This window comes from Hyperolius riggenbachi, chromosome 2 (genome assembly GCF_040937935.1).
Source record: "Hyperolius riggenbachi isolate aHypRig1 chromosome 2, aHypRig1.pri, whole genome shotgun sequence".
Taxonomy (NCBI): Eukaryota; Metazoa; Chordata; class Amphibia; order Anura; family Hyperoliidae; genus Hyperolius; species Hyperolius riggenbachi.
In genome coordinates, this window is record NC_090647.1 from 8,482,036 (window position 1) to 8,509,903 (window position 27,868).

Below are 27,868 nucleotides of genomic sequence, written 5' to 3' on the forward strand. Positions count from 1 at the left end.
CGACAAGTCTGACAGGGGAAAGATACATTGATTTATTACAGAGACTGTTATAGTAGAAAGTGCTGCAGTAAGCCAGAACACATTAGAATAGCTTTTGGAACTTGTAGGATGATAAAAAACAGGATGCAATTTTTGTTACGGAGTCTCTTTAACATGAATAGCGGTGTTGGTGACGATATCAGGTATGGAAGATGCTTTCCTATCAACCTCTAAAGTCAGCACAAAATTATAGGTAAATTATGCAACATTACAATTGGATTGCTCAAAATCAGTTGACTGCCCAAATCACAATTACACATGGCTGTAAGTAACAGATTACTATCATCACTAGTGATGTGGTTGTAGATATTTGAAAAAAAGAACAAATACTGCCATTTATATCGTTTAGTCATGTTTATAATGTTTATAATATCTATGTTTATTGTTATATTTTCCAATAATATTTTTTATTGAAAGTTATAAACAAGCACACGATGTCAAACATTATCAAGCTGTAAAAGGTGGCTGATGTATAAAGAGACAATTAACAGGTCGGGACAATGGTGATCATGAAACATAATAACAAAATAACATAGTCCATTTCTAAGTTATGACTCATTAACTTAGTAGGGTGTAACTTATACCTCTCACTCATACTGGGGCGAGAAGATGAATCCCAGCCACTACTAGTGATGGCTAGCTGGTTGGGGCAGTGATCTGGATAGTGTAATGGGTAAGGGCTCTGCCTCTGACACAGGAGACCTGGGTTCAAATCTCAGCTCTGCCTGTTCAGTAAGCCAGCACCTATTCAGTAGGAGACCTTGGGCAAGACTCCCTAACACTGCTACTGCCTATAGAGCGCCCCCTAGTGGCTGCAGCTCTGGCGCTTTGAGTCCACCAGGAGAAAAGCGCGATATAAATGTTCTGTTTGTTTGTTTGATCTGAGACCTACCAATCATTTGTTTATAGTGATGTTCGGGGGCTATTGAGCCAGAGAGACACTTTAATGTGGATCTTAAGGCTACTTTCACACCAAGACGTTGCGTTTTAGGGGACGTTATGGTCGCATAACGTGCCCCTAACGCAACACCTTGTGCTCTTGGATGTGGACGCCAGAGTGAGCCGCGTTGTGCAGCTCACTCTGGCGTCCGTGATGCATAGACGCATGCGGCTTCACTTGGCCCCGCCAGCCAATCGCCGCACAGAGCGGCGCTCCAGCAGCGCTCCAGGAAGTAAACACTGCACGTCACACCGTGCAGTGAATATTAGTTAGCCATGTGCCTGGCCGAGGAGGAGGAGGGAAGACCTCCTCCTCCAACACTACTGAGCATGTGCAAACAGTCTAATGCGGCTTAGCCGCTTACAACGTACAGCACGCAGCACTTTCAACGTACGTGCTGCGTTACAATGTAACGCAACGTGGGCACTGTGAACAGCCCATTGAATTTTCATTACTGTGCAGTGGGCTGCGTTACAGGCTGCACTAACGTGCGCCTGTAACGTCTCACTGTGAAAGCAGCCTAAAGGTAATACACGTGAAGAGGTTTTTCGACCTATGTATGGTGGTATGATAGATTTAGTAAGATTTATAATAGAAGTTTTCTTCTATGTTAGATATTTATGTTTTAGAGTGTGTAGGCTGGTTACCTTGAGCAGGGTTGCTCATAAACTACGCCAGTGCGAATCTACGCGTCGTAGTCCGCATTTACGCACCATAGTTCATAGATGAAGTTTAAAAACATTGCGTACCTATTTCCGTGTAGTCGTAGTACCGCTATTCGAAGCTTCGCCCGCTACGCGTAGTTGCCGTATGTATTGCGAAGTCAACTACGCGTGCGGTAACTGCGTCTATAGGGATCATTGCGCATGCGCAGAAATATTATTGCCCTTCTATACGTATATTATTCCGCATTGGAAGGTGGACTGTACGCATATATTAGTTCCCCCATGCTCATAGTTAGTGGATTATTGCGGAAATTTTTCCGCATAAGGGCATAAGCGTCCGCATACACTACGCGAAGCTTCCGTATTTTAACGCGTAGTTTACGAAATGCAAACGTTCTTCTGCTTTCGAAACCGTAGTTTGGCGAAGTGTAATTGCGTAGAACTACGCGTAGTTCCAGCGTAGCAAAGTTGTCTGACTTCGACCATCCCTAACCTTGAGTATTTACTGATTTAAACCAAACAGAACAGTTAAACTAAAACTAACAAGCATGGGTTACTGATCTGCTCCCTCCGCCATTGCTTAAAATATGGATGAAGTATTTTTTTTGTGTGTCATCAAAGGAGAATAGAATTTCATGACCTTGATAATAAAAGAAGTCTTATGTGTGATTTCTTGACCTAATAAATTTTTCCATATTTATGTTTCGATTGAAGGTGTTGAGAACCATCTGAAATGAAAGAGGGTTGGTTGTTTTATGGTTACTGAAAATGGTATGGCGGGTAGCAAATAACAACTGACATATGGGGAGTTGTGCTGAAAAATCAATATGTTCTAGGCCAATGTTCAAAATTGCCAGTGATGGAGTTAATTGGAATCTAGGAATATACTTAGAGTTTATATACGTCTCTACCTCTTTCCAAAGAGCAGTAGTTGTGGGCATTCCCATATCATATGGAGCAGTGTGCCTACCGAGTGGGAACAACGCCAGCACAAAGAGGATGTGCTTGATTGAAAGGCTGCTAATTTTCTTGGGTTTAGATACCATTTAGTTATAATCTTGAAGGAAATTTCCCAGTGGGATGTACATTTGGAGAGATTTTGAGCAATTTTATTTGCTGCTGTCAGTTGTTTGGTTGAAATTTGTGTTTGGAGGTCATGAGACCAAGTTAAGACATATTTGTTGATTATTGGTTGAAGTTCAATTCCTGATACCATGGGGCTATCGCTCTTCTTTGGGGACTTTTGCGTTGAGCATAGTTAGCAGTTTAGCATTGATTTCTGGGATGTTGATTTTATGGTGTTTAAGAAAGGTCAAGATTCTGTGGCAGAGAAAACTTAGGGGGATGGATAATTGGAATTCTTCTTGTACATCATTAAGAGATTTAGGATATTCTTTTTTATATAGCTGGTTTAGGTGTTTTATTCCTAGAGTTTCAAGAGGTAAGACATCTATAAGTATGTTTAGTACTGAGATCAGTATATGTGGCTGTAACATAGGAGGATGTGGTGGGTTTTTCATGAAATATTCCCAGGAGGCTAATGTGGCTTGGATCGTAGGAAATACAAATTTAGGGGGTTTATTTCCCAGTAGGATAGAACACAATATATCTCTTAGAGGTCTCCGAGAGAGACTACTGTATGTTCTATCTTAACCCATTTTTTTCTTTTGAGTTAGACCACCAGGCATTGGCATGTTCAAGGTTCGAGGCATGATAATACAGTTTACTGTTGGGGACGCCAAGCCCTCCAAGTTTTCTTGGTAGGTAAACGAATGACAGTGGGGTACGGGATCTACAGCCTGAGCAGATAAAGTTCTTCATCAGTGCTGCTCATCAGGATTCCGGATATCCGAACTTTTTAGGCTTATCCGATCAGACCCGGATTCCGGATACCTGGGCTAAAATGCGGATAGTTGGTCGCATGGTCAGATATCCGCAGATATCCGTGGATATCCGGATCCGGGTACTGTTACCATGGAGATGATGTCCATGACGTCATTCAGCCAATCAGAGCGCTCCCAGCCTAAGCCCAAGCACCCAATCACAGAGGGGAACCTTGGCCAGTCCCTCCTGTATATAAGGAGGGGGCCATGTTGAGAATCTCGTCCTTGCTTTGTGACTACCACTGTGATAGGTTGTCCAGTGTGTTTGGCTGAAGCAAGTACATTATCCCAGTGATAACCCAGCGTTTTAACACTAAAACACCTTCTGTTTTACTGTGTTGTAGTTAGTTTAGCTAGTCTGTGTAAATTGTTAGTGTCAGTCAGTCTTGTCAGTCAGTCTTTCAGCTGCAGCAGCTGCCTGTGCCTGCTACTAGGTCCTGTGTCTTTGTGTGTGCTGTGTCTGTGTGCACACACTCCAGGCTCCTTGCTGCTGGCTGGGCTGCTATTATACTGTGCTGTTATATTGTGTAGTTGCAGACAGTAGTTGTTAGAGAGTGAGAGTAGTACTACTACTGTGTTAGCTGCTAGCCTGCTACTATTGATTATTGCAGTGTTGCAGCTGCTGTGCTGCTGAGTGAGCAGTGTCAGTGTCAAGCTGGCCACTAACGGTCCAATTTCTAGCGAAAAATCATTCGAGCGATCAGAAATTCTGATCGGATTGGTTGTAAATAATCTCCATTGGTGGACACAATCGATTATGAACGAGTGAAAAAATGTCGCCCGAATGAATTTTCGTTGAACGAAAATTTTGATTTTCTTGGTGGTCGTGATAGATAGGAAGCAATGATTGGTTCGTTCATGGTGTAGTGAACGATTTTTAGTCCAATCAGAATTTCTGATCGCTCGAACGATTTTTCGCTAGAAATTGGACCGTTAGTGGCCAGCTTTAGTTGTTGTACTCTGCTCCTGTCTGTGTCAATCTGGGCTGATTCACATTCCAAGCCCGCCGCCAAGAATAAAAGTGCAACAAGTACCCCACACATCATCTTTGACGTCATCAGTCTTGTACTATGTCTGGCACTGGCAGCCGGGGGAGGGGCAAGGCCAAGAGGAGAGGGAGCAACATTGCGGCCTCTGGCAGCAGTTCTGCCACATCAGTAATTCCGCCGCTACCCACTGGCCGTCCAGCGGTTAGGGCCCTTAGGGGGAGTCACGCTGCAGAGACGCAGCAGTGTATTGCGTCAATTTTCAAGCTGGGTCAGAGGCGCAAATTGGAGGAGAAAGATGCCGCGTCTGTGATGCAGCAGATGGCGCATGACGTGAAGCAAGCCAGTGACAGTGAGGCCTCCACCACCAGCCCAAGAGAAAATATTCTCAGGCAAATTGGCTTTGCGGAAGAGTCTGAGATGCTGACAGTAATTGTTGGGGGGGAGCCTGTCCATGATGTGTCAGCAGAAGAGGAGTTTGAGGCGGGCTCATCATCCCAGCAGTTGTTTTACGAGGGGGAGTTTGATGATGAGGTGAAGGACCCGGACTACCAGCGACCGAAGGGGGATGTCAGCTCTGACTCTGAGGAGGAGGAGGAGTCAGTGGGTCTGGCACGCAGGTTGAGCATTGCAGGGATTGGCAGGAGCAGCAGTGGGCATGGAATGCGTGACCCACAGCCTGCTGCTCCATCTGCCAGTGGCACTACTACCACCAGCTGCACCACTGAACCCCAGGCCCCAACCACCACCGGGAGAAAATCCACAGCAGCATCCCATTCTGAGCCACGTAAGGGCAAACTCCAATCCCCAATATGGCAGTTTTTCCATCTGCCCTCACTGGATAGCAAGTTTGTAACGTGCAAATTATGCCATGTGAAGTTGAGCAGAGAGTCTCACCCCTCCACTTATGGCACCTCCAGCTTCATCAACCATCTGGGCAATCAGCACAAACCAGAGCATGAGGAATTCAAGAGGCTGAAGGAAGCTGGCACTGGCCCTTGCAGAGGTCAGAGCACCATAACCAGCTTTGCCACTCCTGCTGACACTGAGGCCTGTTCAGGCTGCCAGTCCTCCTCAGTGGTTTCCTCTGCTCCCTCCTCGGCTTCCCGTGCAAGTCTAAAACGCCACCAACACCAGACCCTGCTGAGTGACTCGTTCGTGGTCAGGGCTCAGCCTCCCAGCAGCTGTCGCATACGCCAGCTGAACGTCTTGCTTACACAGGCCATGTCCTCCCAGCTCCTCCCGTACTCGTTTGTGCAGGAGGGGAGCCGGATGCGTACGCTCCTGCAGTGCACAGCGCCGGATTGGCCAATCCCCAGCCGGCACTACTTCGCACGCATGGCCATCCCAGCACTGCACCGCTTTGTGAAGGCCAACGTGGAGCATCGGCTGGATCATGCGGTTGGTGCGCGCGTCCATGTGACCATGGACTCATGGTTAAGCCGGTTTGGGACAGGCCAGTACCTATCTTTCACCGTGCACTGGGTCAGTTTGGTGGAAGGGGATGAGGAGGGGACAGCAGCCTCATCACCCCAGTGGGTGGTGCCACCCCGCAGCAGGGTCAGGAGAAGTGCAGCAGGTTCCAGCTCTGATCCGGTTCCATCCGCTGCCAAACACCCCCGCCTCAGCAGCGGCGTGAAGGCCCACCACTGCCAAGCGATGCTGCAGATGGTCATGGTGGGCAAGAACAAGCTGACGGCTGATCACGTCCTGGCCAAGCTCCGAGAGCAAGAGAGGAGTTGGCTGACCCCCAGAGGCCTCAGAGTCAGAGAGGTGGTGGCCGACAATGGGGCAAACCTGGTTGCCGCCATCCAGTGGGGAAACCTCACCCACATCCCCTGTCTGGCCCACGTCCTGAACCTGGTGGTGCAGAAATTCCTGCACACCTACCAGGGGATGGACAGTCTTTTGGGAGCAGCAAGGAAAATGGTGGGTCATTTTCGCCGCTCAGATGGTGCCACAGCGTCCCTGAAAGCCGTGCAGTTGGAGCTGAACCTCCCATGGCACCAGCTCATTATAGACGTTCCAACACGCTGGAATTCCACCCTGGCGATGTTGGAACTGTCAATCTGTACCTGGCCAAAGCCACCATGGATGCCAACTTGTCGGGGACCGGCACCACCCACCTCCCAGACATCATCCACCCTGCTGAGGGGGAAAAAATGCAGCTGGTGTGCTTGGTGCTGGCACTCTTCCTGGAGGCCACCAACATGGTCAGCCGGGACCATGCGTCACTGTGTGAGTTGGTGACCATGGTGTGCATGCTGGACAAGGCCCTCGATGCTCTGCTGGAAGTGGGAGAGGAAGCCTTGATCCAGCGGGAGCAGCAGCAGCAACCTTCGCAGTCCACCTCTCTGCAGCAGGAGGATGACTTGGAGGACTTGGAGAAGCACTTGGAGGAGTTGGAGGTCCCTGACCTTGAAGAGGAGGGGGCATGGCCGAGTGCAGCTGCAGCAGTGCGGGGGTGGAGAGAGCAAGATGAGGCTCCGGGATCAGAGGAGGAGGACAGCACTGTCAGCGGTGCAGAAGATGATGGGTCAGCAGAGATGGCAGCCCTCTTCCCCATGGCAGCGCACATGCTGAAGTGCCTGCACAAAGACCCAAGGGTGAAGCAGATGCGTGCTTGGGAGGACATCTGGATCACCCTGATGCTGGACCCATGGCTGAAGGGGAAGCTGGCTCAGTTCCTGCCTGTAGGAGGAGACCCTGTGCGCCGAATCAGGGACTTGCAGCAGATTCTGGTTTGGCACTTGGAGGAAGCCTTCCCCCGGACTCCCACTTCCCCTGCAGTTACAGTCCAGCCAGCACAGCAGCAGGCGCCCAACAAACCTGCTGTCTCTGAAAAAGGCGCTCTACGCTACGCCAGTACAGCTGCCTACAGAGGAGGTGCCTGCAGCAACATTTGACTCTCAAAGCCAGAACCAGCACCTGACCCAGATGGTGGCCGACTATATGGGGTCCTACAGCGGGCTTGACACCGACACCCCTGTGGACCCCTTGGAGTAGTGGGTCAAGCACCTGGATATCTGGAGCGAGCTGGCGCAATACGCCCTGGGAGTGCTGTCCTGCCCGCCTTCCAGCGTGTTGTCAGAAAGGTGCTTCAGTGCGGCCGGTGGCGTGGTCACTGAGAAGCGCTTGTCTGTCCCCCCAGTCTGTGGACAGACTGACTTTTTTAAAAATGAACCAGGCTTGGGCGGTTGGTTAGTTCCTTGCCCCTGTTGTTGGCAAGAGGGGGAAATGAAGTGGCTGAGTGGGAATCACTACGCCTGCTTCACCACCCTTTACCGCCACAACCTCCTGACTCCATCTTGCTTAAGGCCCCTTTTACACTTAATCAGTTGCTCTCAGTTATAACTGAAAGAAAACTGATTTTCAAAGTAAGTCCCATGTTTTCCTATGGCACCTTTCACACTTAACGTGTTTTAACTGAAATCTTCTTCCCAATGCACTGCTATGGAAAAAACGCATACCAACGCGCACTAACGCATACTAACGCACACTAACGCATACCAACTGATTAAATGTAAAGGGCCCTAAGCCAGGTTCTAATTTTTTTCACAGCCGTGGTACCAACAATAGCTGTGTAATTTTTTGGGAGGTGTCATTGCTGTCCGAGTTGTGGGGAGGCCCCAACTGCAGCATTACGACCGCTTCCTGGAACCTCTCCTAATTTTTTACTGTGCCGTGGTACAAGTGCCATGGTGAATTATCTAAACACAATTGCTGTGTAATTTTTTTGGGAGGTGTCTGTGCTGTCCCAGTTGTGGGGAGGCCCCAACTGCGGCAGTACGACCGCTTCCTGGAACCTCTCCTAATTTTTTACTGTGCCGTGGTACCTACAAGTGCCATGGTGAACTATCTAAACACAATTGCTGTGTAATTTTTTTGGAGGTGTCTGTGCTGTCCGAGTTGTGGGGGAGGCCCCAACTGCGGCAGTATGACCGCTTCCTGGAACCTAGTAGTCCTGATTGACATTGACACTTTCACAGCCTTATTTTTTTTTGGGGTGGGGGGAATTTTAAGTCCCCACATCATCAATTAGTGTTTCCCTTTTCAAAATAATAATGCTACATGCCTCATATACCCTAAAAACGTTTTTAAAGCAATGTAAAGGCTAATTCCGGGTTTCAATCCGGATATCCGAATCCGGTCGGATACTAGGGTTGGATATCCGACCCGGATTCGGATTCGAAATTTCCTTGATCCGGATATCCGACCCGGATTGGATAGAGGGGTAACCAGATCCGAATCGGATCCGGATTTTGAAAAGGGGTATCCGAGCAGCACTGTTCTTCATTATGTTTGATAGATCTTTTAAATAGGTATTAGAGAGTGGGATAGGGAGAGTTCTGAATAAATAAAGAATTTTTGGCAACACAAACATTTTAAAGGCAGCAATTTTACCTGACCAGCAGAAATGGAATTTGTCTAGGGAGGAGCAGTCATTTTTTATAGTATTAATGTAATGATAAGTGGTGAATCTGATAAACAGAACGAGCTCTATCAGCACAATAGTCAGTACTTTATTGAAGTGTGATCACAGGTGCTTGAGCATACAGTAGTATTCCGGAATATGTGTCAGTAATAGCCCTAGTGATAAGGGCTATCACTAACTGAGGACGTGGTCGTGCAGGCAATGTCGTACACAGATCGGTCAGTATAGGTACAAAGTCGAGAGGCAAACTCAAAGTCAGTAATCAGGCAATAGTCGGCAACAGATCAGATTGGCAGAGATACAGAATCAAGAGACAAGAACAAGGTGAGTATTCAGGCAGAAGTCGGCAACAGATCAGATTGGCAGAGGTACAGAATCGTAGAGCAAAGAATAGTCAGAAGAACAGGCAAAAGGTCATACACATAAATATCAATACAATAATATGTTTTTTCCGGAGCTAAGTGCAAATCCCCGGGGTCCTGCCGGATCAAGCACACACGGATCTGACTAAGATCTGAGAGTAGAGTTGAGCCGAAATTTTCGTAATTTCGCATTACTATAATTACGCATGCGAAATTTGCAATTACGATGCGAATTTACGGTAGCGTAATTGCCTCTAAAATCGTAATTGAAAATACCGTAAGCGTAATTTTCAACGCGTAATTTCGCGTTTCGTTCATACCGTAATTTCGCATTAAACCATAACGCTCCCGTATAAAAAAAGCCGCTGACTTTAAGGGTTAATAGCAAAGCCCCCTTAAATGCTAAGAGCCTCAAATTTGAAGAATATATTAAGGAAATCAGAAGGAATAAGAGGAATTTTTTTTTTTCAAAAAGACCTTATAGTTTTTCAGAAAATCGATGTTAAAGTTTCAAAGGAAAAATGTATACATTTAAAAACCCGCCGACTTTAACGGTTAATAGCAAAGCCTGCTTAAAGTTTAGGAACACCAAATTCCCAGGGTATATTAAGGGTATCAGTGGGAATAAGAGGAAAAAAATTTTTTCAAAAAGACCTTATAGTTTTTGAGAAAATCGATTTTTAAGTTTCAAGGGGGAAAATGTCTTTCAAATGCGGAAAATGTCAGTTTTTTTTGCACAGGTAACAATAGTGTATTATTTTCATAGATTCCCCCAAGTGGGAAGAGTTTTACTAACTTCGTTCTGAGTGTGGGAAATATAAAAAATAACGACGTGGGGTCCCCCCTCCCAGACCTCTTTAACCCCTTGTCCCCCATGCAGGCTGGGATAGCCAGAATGCGGAGCACCGGCCGCGTGGGGCTCCGCACCCTGACTATACCAGCCCGCATGGTCCATGGATTGGGGGGTCTCGGAAGGGGAGGGGCATCCAAGCTTTCCCCTCCCCCTCCGAGCCCTTGTCCAATCCAAGGACAAGGGGCTCTTCTCCACCTCCGATGGGCGGTGAAGGTGGAGGCCGCGATTTCCTGGGGGGGGTTCATGGTGGCATCTGGGAGTCCCCTTTAAAAAGGGGTCCCCCAGATGCCCACCCCCCCTCCCAGGAGAAATGAGTATAGAGGTACTTGTACCCCTTACCCATTTCCTTTAAGAGTTAAAAGTAAATAAACACACAAACACTTAGAAAAAGTATTTTAATTGAACAAAAAACATAACCACGAAAAAAGTCCTTTAATATTCTTAAGTAACCATTAATACTTACCTGTCCCTTTAAATAAATGATCCCTCGCAATAGCCTCGGAAATGTTCTATCAGTTACAATGTAACAAAGTTATTACAATGTAACAACTTTGTTACATTGTAACTACGCCGCACCCGACGTCACTCGCCGCTCAGCCGCCGCATACACTTACGCGTCCGTGCAGGACGCTAAGTCCCCGCCGGCTTCCGCTGTCCACCCCGCCCACATCTGTCACCCACATGTCACCCACATGTGGCTCATGCGGGCTGGTATAGTCAGGGTGCGGAGCCCCACGCGGCCGGTGCTCCGCATTCTGGCTATCCCAGCCTGCATGGGGGACAAGGGGTTAAAGAGGTCTGGGAGGGGGGACCCCACGTCGTTTTTTTTTATATTTCCCACACTCAGAACGAAGTAAGTAAAACTCTTCCCACTTGGGGGAATCTATGAAAATAATACACTATTGTTACCTGTGCAAAAAAAACTGACATTTTCCGCATTTGAAAGACATTTTCCCCCTTGAAATTTAAAAATCGATTTTCTCAAAAACTATAAGGTCTTTTTGAAAAAAAAAAATGTCCTCTTATTCCCACTGATCCCCTTAATATACTCTGGGAAGTTGGTGTTCCTAAACTTTAAGCAGGCTTTGCTATTACCCGTTAAAGTCAGCGGGTTTTTAAATGTATACATTTTTCCTTTGAAACTTTAACAACGATTTTCTGAAAAACTATAAGGTCTTTTTGAAAAAAAAAAAATCCTCTTATTTCTTCTGATCTCCTTAATATATTCTCCAAATTTGAGGCTCTTAGCATTTAGGGGGCTTTGCTATTAACCCTTAAAGTCGGCGGCTACCTAACATTGATCCATGCGTCAACTTTTCCGCTTGGGAGCATGGCCTTACCAATTAATTTCGTAATACCCACTGTAATGCGAAAATTACGCGAAAATTACGCTTACGCGAAATTTCGCGAAATCCTTCTTCATTACGATTATGTACTTACGGCCATAATCGTAATTACACTAATTACGCAAAATTTCGCGAAATCGTAATTACGTCATTACGCTCATCTCTATCTGAGAGCTTTCACTGTGAAGTTTCAGCAACAACAGACAAAGAGCAAATGATCCGCACATTCTTAAATACGAATATCAATTCACCAAGCCGCCCAGAAGGCTCAGCCAATCAGAAGGCGGCCTGACGTCAGCCGACCTCCAGGTCAGCTGAAACATCTCCGTAGCCTATTAAGACGCTGGCATTGCGCGCGCGTCTTAAGGCAATATGACAGGTAGAGACCCAGACCATGTCACCTGGTGCAAAAACCCATTCGGGGATCGCTTTTTGTCAGCTTGTTTCTTTTGAACTCCAAAAGCTTTTTCTGAATTAATTTTCACCATGGCCCATGTTCTTTTCAAAGACTCTTGCCACCCTTCCAATGCTCGAAAGGGAGAATTACCCACAGGTAAGGGAGAGAACTTAGGAGATCTCCCTGTGACTACCTGAAATGGTGAAAAGCCTGAGGACGCATTTCTGAGATTGTTATGTGCGAATTCTGCAAAGGGAAGAAATTTAACCCACTCATGCTGGGCATCCGCCACATAACATCTAGGGAATTGTTCGAGGGATTGATTCATCCTTTCAGTCTGACCGTTTGTCTGTAGGTGGTAACCTGAAGAAAAAGACAGAGTCAACCCGAGTGACTGACAGAAAGCTTGCCAAAACCTGGACACAAACTGTACTCCTCTGTCTGAGACCACATTTACTGGTATCCCATGCAGCCGGAAAATGTGGTTGATAAATAAATCAGCAAGCTCTTGGGCTGACAAGAGTTTTTTTTAGGGGTACAAAATGCGCCATTTTGCTAAATCGGTCCACTACCACTCACATGACCGTCATTCCTTCAGAACTGGGGAGTTCTCCCACAAAGTCCATTAAGATGTGAGTCCAAGGTTCTGAAGGTACTGGTAAAGGTTGCAGTGTCCCTGCAGGAGCTTGCCTGGAAACTTTACTGCGAGTACAAACAGAACAGGACAGTACAAACTCCTTACAATCACTTTTTATAGATGGCCACCACACACACTGAGACAAGAGCTCCATGGTTCTAGTGATACCCGGGTGTCCTACATTTTTATGACAGTGAAATAACTGTAAAATATGAAGTCGCAGATGGAGTGGTACAAACAGGAGACCCTCTGGTTTCCCCTCTGGCGAGTCTTGCTGGAAAGACCCCAGAGTGATTGACAGATCCTCCTGAGGCTCAGTAGCTGACATCACTACATGCTCAGGTAGAATGCCAACAGGCGATGAGGGCTGAACTGTCTCAGACTCAAAACTGCGAGACAAAGCGTCTACCTTAATATTTTTGTTGCCCGGCTTATAGATGATGATGAACATGAACCTAGAGAAGAAAAGTTCCCACCGAGCCTGTCTTGGGTTGAGCCTCTTTGCCCCTTCAATATACTCTAAGTTCTTATGGTCAGTATAAACTGTGATCACATGTTCAGCTCCCTCCAACCAGTGATGCCACTCCTCAAATGCCATTTTAATTGCCAGCAACTCCCTGTTACCGATATCATAATTTCTTTCTGCTGATGAAAATTTACGAGAAAAAAACGCACATGGGTGCAAACGCCCCTGAGTTCCCGAGTGCTGAGACAGAACAGCCCCCACCCCTATCTCAGAGGCATCTACCTCCATGATGAAAAGACAGGACACATCTACATGTCTGAGAATAGGAGCAGAACAGAACAGTGCCTTAAACTGTGAAAAGGCTACACAGGCTTCCTCGGGCCAGTTGCAAACATCAGCCCCTTTTTTAGCTAAATTGGTGAGGGGGGCAACCACCATGGAGAAGCCCTTGATGAACTTCCTGTAATAGTTTGCAAAACCCAGGAATCTTTGGAGTGTCTTCAACCCCAGGCCACTCCAACACAGCCGACACTTTCTGGGGATCCATAGATAACCCCGTGTTGGAGATAACATACCCCAGAAAAGGGACCTCAGAGACCTTAAATGAACATTTTTCAATCTTGGCATATAAAGAATTCTGCCTTAGTTTATTCAAGACAAACTTTACATGTTTCCTGTGTTCCTCTAGACTCTTTGAGAAAATCAGAATGTCGTCTAAATAGACAACCACAAATCGACCTAGTACTTCTCTGAAAATTTCGTTCACCAACCCCTAAAAACTGCTGGGGCATTACAAAACCCGAAGGGCATCACTAAATATTCATAATGCCCATCGGGTGTGTAGAAGGCCGTTTTCCACTCATCCCCCTGTCTTATGCAAATTAAATGGTAAGCCCTTCTCAGGTCTAGTTTGGAGAACAGTTGAGTCCCAGCTACCTGTGCAAAGAGATCCTCAATCAACGGCAGGGGGTAGCGATTGGAAATGTTAATTTTATTCAGGGCCCTGTAGTCTATACAAGTCGAAGACCACCGTCTTTTTTTTGCATGAAGAAAAAAAAACCCCGCCCCGGCTGGGGATTTGGAGGGACGGATGAAACCTTTCTCGACGTTTTCCTTTATATAGTTTTTCATGGCCAACTGCTCTGGACCTGAGAGGTTATACAAATGTCCCCTGGGAGGCATGGTACCGGGTCTTAGGTCTATAGGACAATGAAATTCCCTATGAGGAGGAAGTTTATCCGCTGAACGCGGACAAAAAACGTCTGCATACTCCATGTACTGGGAAGGCACACCGTCAACATGGACCATAGTGGAACATAAAGCAATTTTCTCTAAACAATTCTTTTGGCACTCTGAGGACCAGGCCAATAGTTGCCCGGTATGCCAATCAATCTGAGGAGAGTGCTTGCGTAGCCAACGGAGACCAAGGACAACAGAGGAAGAGGACATATTTAAAACGTAAAATTGTATATCTTCTTTATGCAAAACCCCCACCCGACAAATGAGAGGAGGAGTCTGTGAGAGCGTCTGTCTGTTCTGTAGAGGGGAATCATCTATGGCAGTTACATAGATCTGCTTTTTCATGGAAGGGATGGCGATATTCCATTTTAAGGCGAGATCTGTGTCAATAAAGTTAGCCGCCGAACCTGAGTCAATAAAAGCCTAAGTGGCGTGAACTTGGTTTCCCCATGTAACTGAACAAGGCAACAACACTTTATATTTCTTTTGGAGGTAAAACAGGTTTGCCTAGGGTAGTACCTCCAACTACACCTAGGCGGAGAAGTTTTCCGACTTCTTGCTACAGTTTTGTACCAGATGACCCTTCTCCCCACAGTACAGGCAAAGTGTAATAGATAGCGGAGATACCGCCGCAGAGACAAGCGACATGGCGGCTATCTCTGCGTATCAACCAGCGGCCTCTGTCACGCGGTTACATGCTGAGACTTTGCCTGGTCCTTTCTATTGCTCACAGGTTAAGGGCTACGCGCGCGAGAGCCGAGCGACAGCACCTTTATGCATCTAGGAGGGGAGTCAGCCAGCATCCGGATTGGCTCAGTGACTGGGGCGGCGCTGTGGAGCATGGTTGGGTATATATAGGACAGGCCTGTCAGTAGCTCCTCGTCTGCTGTTGCAAAAGCTATCATGTTAGCGCTCAGACCCTAGTCAGATCCCAAAGTGTGCTAGAACCAGCAGGAGCCGGGGATCCACACTCAGCCAGATTCTGTTGATAGCTTAAAGCACTAATTGCATTGTTTATTTGTTATGACTGTCTGCTTCCTCTGACTATCCTCCTGTTTGTCGATTCTGTGCCTCAGCCATCTGATTTACGTTGCCGACCCTGCTTGTTATTGACGCTGAATCAGTCTTCCGTTTCTGTACTGTACCTGTCCGCTCGTTGCCTACTCTGCCTGTCTAACCTCGCTACCCGCACCAGTGGGCCTAGCCACTGGTGAGGGAAATTACTGTCTGTATCATCTACTCCTAGGCTGCAGTACTGTCTGTATCATCTACTCCTAGGCTGCAGTACTGTCTGTATCATCCACACCTAGACTACAGTAACGTCTGTATTACCAACTCCTAGGCTGCTGTACTGTCTGTATCACCTACTCCTAGGCTGCAGTACTGTCTGTATTGCCTACACTTAGGCTGCAGTACCTTCTGTATCAACTACGCCTAGCCTGCAATACAGTTCGTATCACCTGTTCCACAGGGGATCGTTAGTGCAGTACTAATTGTATTACTCCTCCTTGTGCTGTGCACCAAACACTACTAGGCTGCAGTACTATCTGAATCACCTTCTCCACAGGTGATCAGTTGTTCAGCTCTGGTTGTATTATCTTCTACTTGCGTTTGTGCTTCCAACACTCTTGGCTGCAGCACGGTCTGACTCACCTGCCCAATAGTGAGCACCGGCTGCAGTACTGTCTGGGTCACCCGCTCCTTGGGTGAACCCGCTCATCCTAATTACTGTTACACCAAACACTACACTACTTTAGCTACCTTGTGCTTTGCTATACTTGTATTATTGGTGATTCTGCAGATCACCATATAATCAGGTATAGTATCTGTATTATTGGTGATACTGCAGATCACCAATAATCAAAAAATCTGTTCAGCTGACACCTATAGTTACACAAAGACCCTCTTTTCTCCTCCTAGCCTTTTCTGACTCTGATAGTCTGGAATGACCGATTTGCATAGGCTCATCAGTACTGGCCGGGCCTGAGGGGGTGGAAGCAATAGCCCTGAGAGGAGTACGAGGTCTGCCCTGTTTAAAGTAACGGGTGCTACGATCAACCTTAATAGCTAAGCTGATCGCTTCATCTAACATTTTTGGTTCAGGGTGACTAATCATGATGTCTGAAACTGAGTCTGACAGACCCATAAGGAAGCGATCCAGCAAGGCAAAATGTTCCCACCAGGAAGACATTGCCCATTTTCTAAATTCAGAGGCATAATCTTCAACAGTAATGTGACCCTGACGAAGATTTTTCAGTTTCCTCTCAGCAGTAGCAGAAATATCTGGGTCGTCATAATTGACTGCCATGGCCTTAAAAAATGCCTATACAGAGGACAAGGCCTCATGGCAGATTATAAGCCCAGGTCTGAGAATCCTCATGTAATAAAGTTTTTATTAACGTTACCCTTTGTTTTTCAGTGCCTGACGAGATAGGTCTCATTTCAAAATAAGACAAACACCTATACTTAAAATTTCTAAAGTCTGATTTATGACCTGAAAATCTCACTGGGAGTGCCATTTTAGGTTCAACTACACGGGAGGGAGGCAATGATGATGCAGATTCCTGCAAACTGTGTACAGCATCAGACAGGAGATTCATCTGAGCCTGCTGTGCCGCAACAGTGTTGTTCAACTGTTTGACCGCTGTAGTAAGAGCCTGAACCTGTGTACATAAGGCCTCCATAGTGGTCATGGTCTGTTGCTATGTAATGATCAGTGGTGTATCTGATAAACAGAGCGAGCTCTATCAGCACAATAGTCAGTACTTTATTGAAGTGTGATCACAGGTGTTTGAGCATGCAGTAGTATTCCGGAATACGTGTCAGTGATAGCCCTAGTGATAGGGGCTATCACTAACTGAGGACGTGGTCGTGCAGGCAATGTCGTACACAGATTGGTCAGTATAGGTACAAAGTCGAGAGGCAAACTCAAAGTCAGTAATCAGGCAATAGTCGGCAACAGATCAGATTGGCAGAGGTACAGAATCGAGAGGAAAGAACAAGGTAAGTATTCTGGCAGAAGTCGCCAACAGATCAGATTGGCAGAGGTACAGAATCGTAGAGCAAAGAATAGTCAGAAGAACAGGCAAAAAGTAATACACATAAATATCAATACAATAATATGTTTTTTCCTGAGCTAAGTGCAAATCCCCGGGGTCCTGCCGGATCAAGCACACACGGATCTGACTACGGTCTGAGAGCTTTCACTGCAAACTTTCAGCAACAACAGACAAAGAGCAAATGATCCGCACATCCTTAACCACTTCAGGACTGGGCTATGTTCGGCTGATCTGTGCTGCATGGGCTCTCCAGCCCACAGCACAAATCAGCAATGCAGGGCGATCAGACTTCCCCCCCCTTTTTTCCCCACTAGGGGGATGTCCTGCTGGGGGGGTCTGATCACCGCCGGCTGTATTTGTTTAGCGGGGGGGCTCTTCAAAGCCCCCCTCCGCATTGTTTTCCGCCCTCTCGGCCGTTCCCTCCCTGATGTAAACAGCGGGGATTTCTTCCCCGCGTGTTTACATTACGCGTGCGAGCCGCGACCGTTTCCATGGAAATCCACTTAAGACCTGCCGACGCCTACGAATAGCAATTCACCAAGCCGCCCAGAAGGCTCAGCCAATCAGAAGGCGGCCTGACGTCAGCCGACCTCCAGGTCAGCTGACACGTCTCCGTAGCCCATAAAGATGCTGGCGTTGCGCGCGCGTGTGAGCCAGCCGTCCTCTATGAAGTGTTGACAGACCGGAACTCCCAGGGACCGTTGGGAGGTCCGGAGACGCCACAGCAGTGACAACCATGACGTCAGATGCGGAAGCGGCGGTCGCACCGCTATCCGCATTGGAGGTAATTTCACTACTTCTGACAATTAAGTAATGGTATATAATTTTGAGTCATAAGATCCGCTTTTCATGTTTATTGTTATAGTAATATAGTATTTGGGTAGACTGAACCTTTAAAGTATTGGACGCCAGCACTATTTTAGGCCAGTCTTCAGGAAGTCATCAGGCAAATAAAGATCAAACATTCACATACTGTACTTTATTCATTCTTATTCTGATAATTTTAGAACTTGCCCTGCAGCAACAACTGTCTAGAAATGTGTTTCTGATAGATGCACAGGACACACCCATCTACTAGAATTGTTTGTTTATAAATCTTAGAGGACGGGGACGCCGCAGCCACTAAAGAAAGCAACACTGGTGACAGCGCTGGATAATAAGGTAGGAAGAAGACCTGATAATAATTACATGATAGCAGTGAGGGATGTTCTCATAGATCTGTGAAGGGTCCTATTTATTTTGGTCATGGTACAACCATTTGAAAACCAGACTGTTTCATCTAGAAGGCTTCCTTGTTGTACAGTGGAAGGTGTTTCATCACCACCAATCAAGCGGCTTCTTTGGCTCATATCTGATTGTGGAGGGAAGGGCAATCCCAAAGGGTGATCAGATCACTACAACAAAAACGTGAGGGGGATACCCAGACAAGAGAATAAAGGTCCATTCAAAACAGATAAACTTTATTAACATTCACCAAAAAAAAACATCCCAGCTCCCATTTTCAAAGCAGCCAAATCTGCTGTATTATTTCACTCTAGATACAAATGAATGTACAATGGTGATGAAACTTGTACGTTTCAGACCTCAAACATTATGAAGATTTTATACATTGTAATACGCTATTCTTGCAAATGAATATAGTACACGGTGTAAGAGCTGGTCCACACTAGGTCCGGAAACGTATCCGTGGCTGCGTTTTCAAACCTGATAAAAAACGGAGTCCCGGATACTAATGTTTAAAATAGCAGCCAGCCTCACCTAAGTAAAAAACGGATCCGTCTGCGTTTGCGGAGACCCGTTTTCAAAACCTGAACGGAAGGTCCGGACCTGCTGCATTTTCACGCAACGGATCAGGACCACGGATACACGAAGGGGTAGTGAAAGCAATGAGAAAACGCATCTCCAGCTCCACAGGCAAAAAACGGATGTGAAAACGGATAGCCTGAGCTTTCTGATTGGCCCAAAAAAATCCTCCCACTCCTTCCTAATGATAGAGACGTTTTCTGTCAGGGAAAAACTGAACAGAAACTGATGCAAAACTGATGCACTTTCATCAGTTTGCAGTACGGTGGGTACTTCCCCTAATCTTCCCCGGATCCGGACTGCAGTGTCCGTCCTGCAACTGTGTCTAGTGTGGACCTAGCCTTAGTCTTAAAGTGCCAGCAGCGTGGTGTTTGACATATGAGACTTATACCCTTGTGATATTCAGGGGATCTGGGATCAAGTTTCACATAGGTTAGGCAGCCATAAAGTTGAAAAAAAACAACAGTTTTGTTTATTCTTGCAACACAAGTTAGGCATCCGCCAGAAAAACAGAAAATAAAGTGCAGCTTCACTCAGCCAACAAAACTATGCAGTTCATTGTTCAATTCAACATAAGGGAAAAGTCCATCTTTCTTCAGCAACCCAAACTTAAAAGTCCTTGCAAGAAACACAGTTCAATTTCTGACACACCTCAGTATTTCTTTTCTTTTTAGCAAGAGGGTTACCTTCCTTGTAACACTGGGAAGTCCAGCCAGGAGCTCTGATCCACACACACACTGTCCGCAGCCTGCACAGCTCATCAGCAATGCACACCTGCTCAGGAAAATCACCCACTCCTTTCCCAGAGCTCCTTGCAGATATTGCTTCCTGCAATAGGTTAACCCCTGCTGTACTGGCATTAATTTTATCAAGGCTATCTCCAGACAAGCCCTGGGGTGGAATGGAAGAGCCCGCCCAACCATTTCCCTTCCATTCCAGAGTCCGGGCCCTAACAAATGAAAGAACATGCAACCCTGGGTTGCAAACTACCCCGGACTCCTTCCCCAACTGCCTGTCTAAAGGGAGCCAAAACCAAAAATAGGGGAAATGTATCTTCCGTCCAGGACCCATCCCTGGAGTCCTGTACATATCCCCCCCCTTTGCCTCAACCCGGAGGGGGTGGAGGCATCACTAGACACCATACAGTGGACTCGGGAGAGGGCATCAGCATTTTGATGCAGTCTCCCGGGTCTGTGCTCTACCACAAACGAAAATTCCTGTAGGGACAGGAACCACCTTGTCACCCTGGCATTGGTTTCCTTGTTTCTCATCATCCAAGTCAAAGGAGCATGGTCTGAAACTAACCGGAATTTCCTACCTAATAAAAAGTAGCGTAACGAGTCAAGGGCCCACTTGATAGCCAAACATTCCCGTTCGACCACAGCATACCTTCTTTCAGCTGCTGTTAACTTCCTACTCAGAAACAGCACAGGATGCTCCTCACCACCCACTATTTGTGACAGGACAGCCCCCAGCCCAACATCTGATGCATCAGTCTGTACCACAAATTCTCTTGAAAAATCTGGAGCAACCAATATCGGGTGCTGACACAAAGTGGCCTTTAACTCCAGAAAGGCTTTTTCTGCATCTGTGTTCCAGCTCACCATGACTGACTTCCGACCCTTAGTCAGATCAGTCAGTGGTGCTGCTAGAGTGGAAAAGTTGGGTATAAACCGCCGGTAATACCCAACTATGCCAAGGAATGCCCTTACCTGTCTTTTTGTAATGGGGCGGGGCCAGTCTTTTATCGCCTCTACTTTATTGAGTTGGGGTTTTACCAAACCTCTACCCACAATGTACCCCAGGTACTTAGCCTCCTCCATCCCAATGGCACACTTTTCAGGGTTCACTGTGAAGCCTCCCTCTCTTAGTGAGTCTAACACAGCTTGCACCCGGGGAAGATGGGAATCCCAGTCCCTACTAAAAATCACAATATCATCAAGATACACAGAGGTGTAACGTTGATGAGGCCGAAGCAACCTGTCCATAGCTCTCTGAAAGGTGGCTGGAGCAGTGTGAAGACCAAAGGGCATTTTTTTGTACTGGAACTGACCATCTGGAGTGGAGAACGCGGTTTTCTCCCTGGCACTTTTGGATAGAGGTATCTGCCAGTACCCCTTTGTCAGATCCAGAGTGGTAATAAACCGGGCTGGGCCTAGCCTTTCTATCAACTCATCTACTCGAGGCATGGGGTAAGCATCAAATTTTGACACCTCATTCAATTTTCTGAAGTCATTGCAAAACCGCAGAGTTCCATTGGGCTTTGGGACCAGCACAATGGGACTCGACCAGTCACTCTGCGATTCCTCAATTATATCCATTTCCAACATTTTTTTAACCTCGTCTGAAACTGCTTTCCTGCGGGCCTCGGGAATGCGGTATGGCCTGACACGTACTTTGACTCCAGGCTCAGTGATAATGTCATGTTCTATAACGTGGGTAAGGCCTGGCAGTTCTGAAAACACTTCTTTGTTTCTCTGCAAGAACTCTCTCACCTGTTGGGACTGTGCCCCTGACAACGTGGGGGATATTTTCACATGCTCAATCCCTTTGTGGGGTTCAGGGCTTAGGCCTACCAATGCCAGTGCTGGTTCCCGGTCTCTCCAGGGTTTTAACAAGTTTACATGGTAGATCTGATATGGCTTCCTTTTCCCAGGTTGGTACACTTTGTAATTTACGTCTCCCACTTTTTCCACCACTTCAAATGGCCCTTGCCATTTAGCCAGGAACTTGCTTTCCATGGTAGGTATTAAGACTGCCACTCGATCACCCACTTGAAACTGTCTAACCTTTGCTGACCGATTGTACACTTTTCTCTGTGCTTCCTGAGCACTCTGGAGATGTTCCCGGACCAAGGGCATCACCTTATCGATTCTGTCTCTCATTTGGGAGATATGTTCAACCACTGTTTTATGAGGCGTGGCCTCACTTTCCCAGGTTTCTTTGACAAGGTCAAGCAACCCACGTGGCCTCCGACCATACACTAACTCAAATGGTGAGAAGCCCGTGGATGCCTGAGGAACCTCCCTGATAGCAAACATCAATGCAGGTAGCAGGCAGTCCCAATCTTTACCGTCCTGTTGTACTACCCTCTTTAGCATGGACTTCAGGGTTTTATTGAACCTTTCGACCAGCCCATCTGTCTGGGGGTGATAGACAGAGGTCCGCAACTGCTTAATCTGAAACAGTTTGCAGAGGTCTGCCATCACCCTCGACATAAATGGGGTGCCCTGGTCGGTAAGGATCTCTTTAGGAAAACCAGTTCTTGAGAACATCTGAAACAGTTCCCGTGCAATGATTTTCGAAGTAGGGTTTCTTAAAGGGATGGCCTCTGGGTATCTGGTAGCATAATCTAGTACTACTAGTATGTATTGGTGTCCCCTGGCTGATTTCACTAGAGGGCCTACTAAGTCCATGGCAATCCGCTCAAAGGGAACTTCGATTATGGGTAGGGGCACCAAGGGACTTCGGAAGTGTGGAGCCGGAGCGGTTAACTGACATATGGGGCAGGAACTACAGTATTTTTTAACATCTGCCTTAAGCCCTGGCCAGTAAAACCGGTCCATAATCCGCGCCTCCGTTTTTTCAGCACCCAGGTGTCCTCCCAAAACCTCATTGTGGGCCATATCCAACACCATTCGCCTGTAAGGTTGGGGAACCAAAAGCTGCTCTATTACATCAGAGCGTACCTTGGCTACCCGATACAGCAAATTATCATTCATTGAAAAATAGGGATATCTGTTCTCAGCCCCAGGTTCTTGAGGCACCCCATTTATTACAGTTACCTGCTGACGGGCATGTACTAAAGTGGGGTCTTGTACTTGAGCTGTACCAAAAGCTCCTTTCCCCACTTCCAAATCTGGATAAACAGTATCAGTGGAGGGGTCTCCTTCATCCTCCCCAAGCATAACTTGTAATGGGGATATTTCCCCCCCCTTAGAGGTTAACTCAGACTCGTTTGTCAACTCTAGCAGGGGTAATTCCACTTGATCTCCTTCTGACATAGGTACAAGTGGATCACCATTCATTTCTACTTCTTTTAACACCATAGTTGAATCATGCTGCATCAAGCTCCATAACTCTGAAAACAATGGGAAGTCACATCCTATTATAACATCATACATTAGGGAGGGTACCACCCCCACATTATGTGTCATAGTTCCACACATGGTAGAAATGGAGACAGCCACCAAGGGATATGCCCTAGTGTCCCCATGTACACAAATAACCCGCAAGGTGGGTACCATTGGATCGACCTGTCCCACCACCCGGGTATGCACCAGAGTCACCATGCTTCCTGAATCTAGTAAAGCATGAGCAGGAAAACCATTTACATTAACCCTGCATTCAAATTGCCCCTTATTCTCAGGGCGTGCGGTGCAATTTATTTGAGCATGAAATGATACTCGACGGACAGTTCCACATTCCATTGGCTCTTCTTGCAACGGGCATTGTGCCCTCACATGCCCCCAGGCTTGGCACTTCCAGCACTGTGTTAAGCCAGCCTTCCGGGACACAACACCCTCTTTAGGGGGGCTGTTATTGCTAGATCCCCTGCTTGAGCCAGGAAAACGTGTAGCTCCTCCTTCCGACACTGAGGAGGTCTTTGTCACTCTGTTAGCCGGGTAGTTCCTAGGCCTTGAAGGTCCTAGCAGATCCTCTACAACAGTGAACCTTTCCACCATATCTACAAGCTGGTCCGCAGTCTTTGGGTCCCCATGGCTCACCCAGCGCTGTAACGGTCCAGGAAGGGCCCTTAAATACCGGTCCAGGACGATGCGTTCCACTATCTGTGGTCCTGTCAAGGTCTCCGGCTGCAACCACTTCCTCACCAGCTGTATAAGGTCATGCATCTGTGACCTAGGGGGTAGATCAGGTTGGTACCTCCAGCTATGCACTCTCTGCGCTCTGACAGCTGTAGTAACACCAAGGCGGGCTAATATCTCTGCTTTTAAGTCATCATAACGTTTAGCTTTCTCTGAAGGCAGATCAAAATATGCTTTTTGTGGATCTCCTGTTAAGAAAGGTGCAATAAGGCCAGCCCATTGCTCTCTTGGCCATCCCTCTCGCTCTGCAGTTCTCTCAAACGTGGTAAGAAATGCTTCAGTGTCATCTGAGGGTGTCAGTTTTTGCAAAAAATGACTGGCCCGAATGGTTGCCTGGTTGCTAGGGGTAACAGCAGCTGTTTCACGCCCCTGAGCGAGCTGCTGCACTGCCTCGGACAACATTTTAGACTGTGCCTCTGTAGACTCTCGCAAGGCATTCGCTTGCGCTGCGGTAGATTCACGCAGGGCTGTCAGTTGGGCCTCAGTGGCTTGCTGTTGCACTGCCATACTCTGCTGCATCTGCACTGTAGCCAGAGCTAATTGGCGCACTAATTCCTCCATTGTGTGCACCACACTAGGCCTTTAAATGTTAAATTAGAAAACAGTACATGTACTTCTCTGTGAAGGCTGCTGCCCGCATCCGAAACACCAATTGTGATATTCAGGGGATCTGGGATCAAGTTTCACATAGGTTAGGCAGCCATAAAGTTGAAAAAAAACAACAGTTTTGTTTATTCTTGCAACACAAGTTAGGCATCCGCCAGAAAAACAGAAAATAAAGTGCAGCTTCACTCAGCCAACAAAACTATGCAGTTCATTGTTCAATTCAACATAAGGGAAAAGTCCATCTTTCTTCAGCAACCCAAACTTAAAAGTCCTTGCAAGAAACACAGTTCAATTTCTGACACACCTCAGTATTTCTTTTCTTTTTAGCAAGAGGGTTACCTTCCTTGTAACACTGGGAAGTCCAGCCAGGAGCTCTGATCCACACACACACTGTCTGCAGCCTGCACAGCTCATCAGCAATGCACACCTGCTCAGGAAAATCACCCACTCCTTTCCCAGAGCTCCTTGCAGATATTGCTTCCTGCAATAGGTTAACCCCTGCTGTACTGGCATTAATTTTATCAAGGCTATCTCCAGACAAGCCCTGGGGTGGAATGGAAGAGCCCGCCCAACCATTTCCCTTCCATTCCAGAGTCCGGGCCCTAACAAATGAAAGAACATGCAACCCTGGGTTGCAAACTACCCCGGACTCCTTCCCCAACTGCCTGTCTAAAGGGAGCCAAAACCAAAAATAGGGGAAATGTATCTTCCGTCCAGGACCCATCCCTGGAGTCCTGTACACCCTATACACAGCGTACCAGGCATTTCCCTGTGTGCAAATTTGCATTAGGATGTAAAGCCAATGTAAGTAAGTCAATAGGTGTGTTTTTGTAGTGGGGGGGGGGGGATGCAAGAAAAAAAAATACAATTCTCCACAATAGGGCATACACAATTCTCTGCTAAGCTTTCTCCTAGGAGATCATTTTTTTCATTTTCTGCTTACAAGAACTTTTCAGCATTCTGCAATTGAAAAACTGGGTGAAAAAAAGTATGGTCAAAATGATTCTGAGTGTCTTATTGCATGCTGGCAACTTAAAGGGGAAGGAGAGAAAATATCACCTGGAAGAAAACAGAGAGAAAAAAGGAATCAAATAAGGGTCATTGTGTGTATTTTCTCATTAATAATGACATAGTTACTGCAAAAAACACATACAGTACATTGTAACACAGACAAATGCACATAGTTTCTGAAAACTGGTGTGAGAAAAAGTGTGCGTGCGTTCCGAGCAGACAAGTGTTACCCGTGCTGTCAGGGGAATACATGCATGTGTATGGAGGAGTCCTTCCTTCAGGCGGTGGGATATCGAGGCTCAGGTGAGCTGGGTGAGGTGACGAGATAACTGGACACTATCTCCATGCTTAAGGTGGCCATACACTTATAGATTTGCAGCAGATTCGACCATCAGATTCCTGTCAAGTCGGAATCTGACAGGAATGTATCTGATGTGTGCCACACACTAGGAACAGATTTCCAACACATTTCAGAAAGAAATCTATTGGAAATTGATCTAAATGCATTATTGGACCATTAGATCCAATGCAACTCTATGGGCTATAGATCTGCTGCCAGCAGCAGATCGACCTAGATTTTCCATCCTGTGAGATCGATCAAATCAATCGAATTCAATCGAAATTGACTGCAAATTGATCGATCATTGATTTCCAATCGATCGATCGATTTGATTGAATCGGCCCCATAAGACAAGAGATGTAATCCCATCACCTACTCTTCTGTCAGATGACCAACAATGGAGGCTTGGGGTGTTAAGAGGATCAGATCAAGTAATTCCAGCCTCCATCACACTTGCCATTATTAGTCTGCAAACTCCGTTATTACAAATCCATGTTCTCAGAACATATAATGCAAGGTAAAGGCATCGCACTTTCAGTTGCATTTTAATGCCAGTTTTCACATCCAGATTTTCTGTAAAAAAAAAAAAGATGTGAATGCTTTTCACAGAATGGACATGCCAATCACGTACCATGATGCAAAGCAATGGAAATGTGAGTTTTTGAATTCATGCAAGTTTTCATGCATTCATGTGAGTCCGGCCACTAGAACCTATTGGACAAGTTCTAGCTGAATATGTTCACAGGGTTCACGAATTGGAATCAGAATTACAACCAATGAATTGTGCTGCAACAGTTCAAAAAATAGACTACAAAAAAGTCACAGGCGCTCCTTGAGAACTGTGCATCCAGTTTGTTATCAAATGATACACGTGTGACCTAATTTTAATCAAAATGAGTTGTAGAATACATTTTGATGTGTCTTACAGCTTGGACCCCATTACATAAAATATAAGTAGGGACAAACGCAATCCAACATTCAAAAAAAATAATTCTAAATTATGAACAAAAACTGGGAAATATCAGGAAAACTACAAGAGTCTGAATCCTACAAACTACTCAAATTACAATAGCCCTATATGATCTCTTTTCATAATATGTGGCCCTTTTTTTGAAGTCCAGGCTCTTCTGGGGCAATGCAAACAAAGAATGACTCTGTAACAATGAGTGCAAAGTAGTGGACTGTAAAAACACAATAAGCACACCTTAGGCTTGATTCACAAAGCAGTGCTAACCTACTTAGCATGTCTAAAGTCTTTAGACGTGCTAACCAGGGTGCTAAGTAGGTTAGCACCGGATTTCTCAATCAGATCGCGCGCTAACTTTGTGCGCGCAAAGTTTTGCACGCTAAGTCCCATAGGCTTTAATGGGCACTTCGCGTGGAGCGCCCTGCGCTCTGTGCAGAGCGCGCGTAAAGTTTTACGTGCCTAAAGTTTTGCGCGTGTAAAGTTTTACGCGCGAAAAGCTTGTTTAGACGTGCTAAGGGGGTTTTCACAGGTGTGCTAACAGTTAGCACCGCTTTGTGAATCAAGCCCCTTGAGAATAATAGATCGCTGTGCACCCAGTTGGTTATCAAGTGAGGTATATCTGACCTAATTTTAATTGAAAACAGTTGTAGAAAACATTTTGATGTATCTTGCAGCTTGGACCCCTGTCACATAAAAAATGGGTAGGGGTAAACTCAACCTATAATTAAAAAAAAATCCTTTTCAAAATGGTGATCAAATTTTGGAAAACTTTTGAAAAACTAAACCTTACAAACTACCCATATTTCAATAGCCCTAGATTTTTTTCATAATGGTGACATGTGTGGCCTTTTTCTGCAATTCAGACTCTTCTGTGGCTCTTCAAACGGGGCTAAAATACTTTGTGCAAAACATTTGGCCTGTAGAAAGCCTCAACTATTAAACAAGACATATGTGGTATCATTTTAATGGCGATAAGTAGCAGAATATATTTTAGAGTGTTTTAGAGTT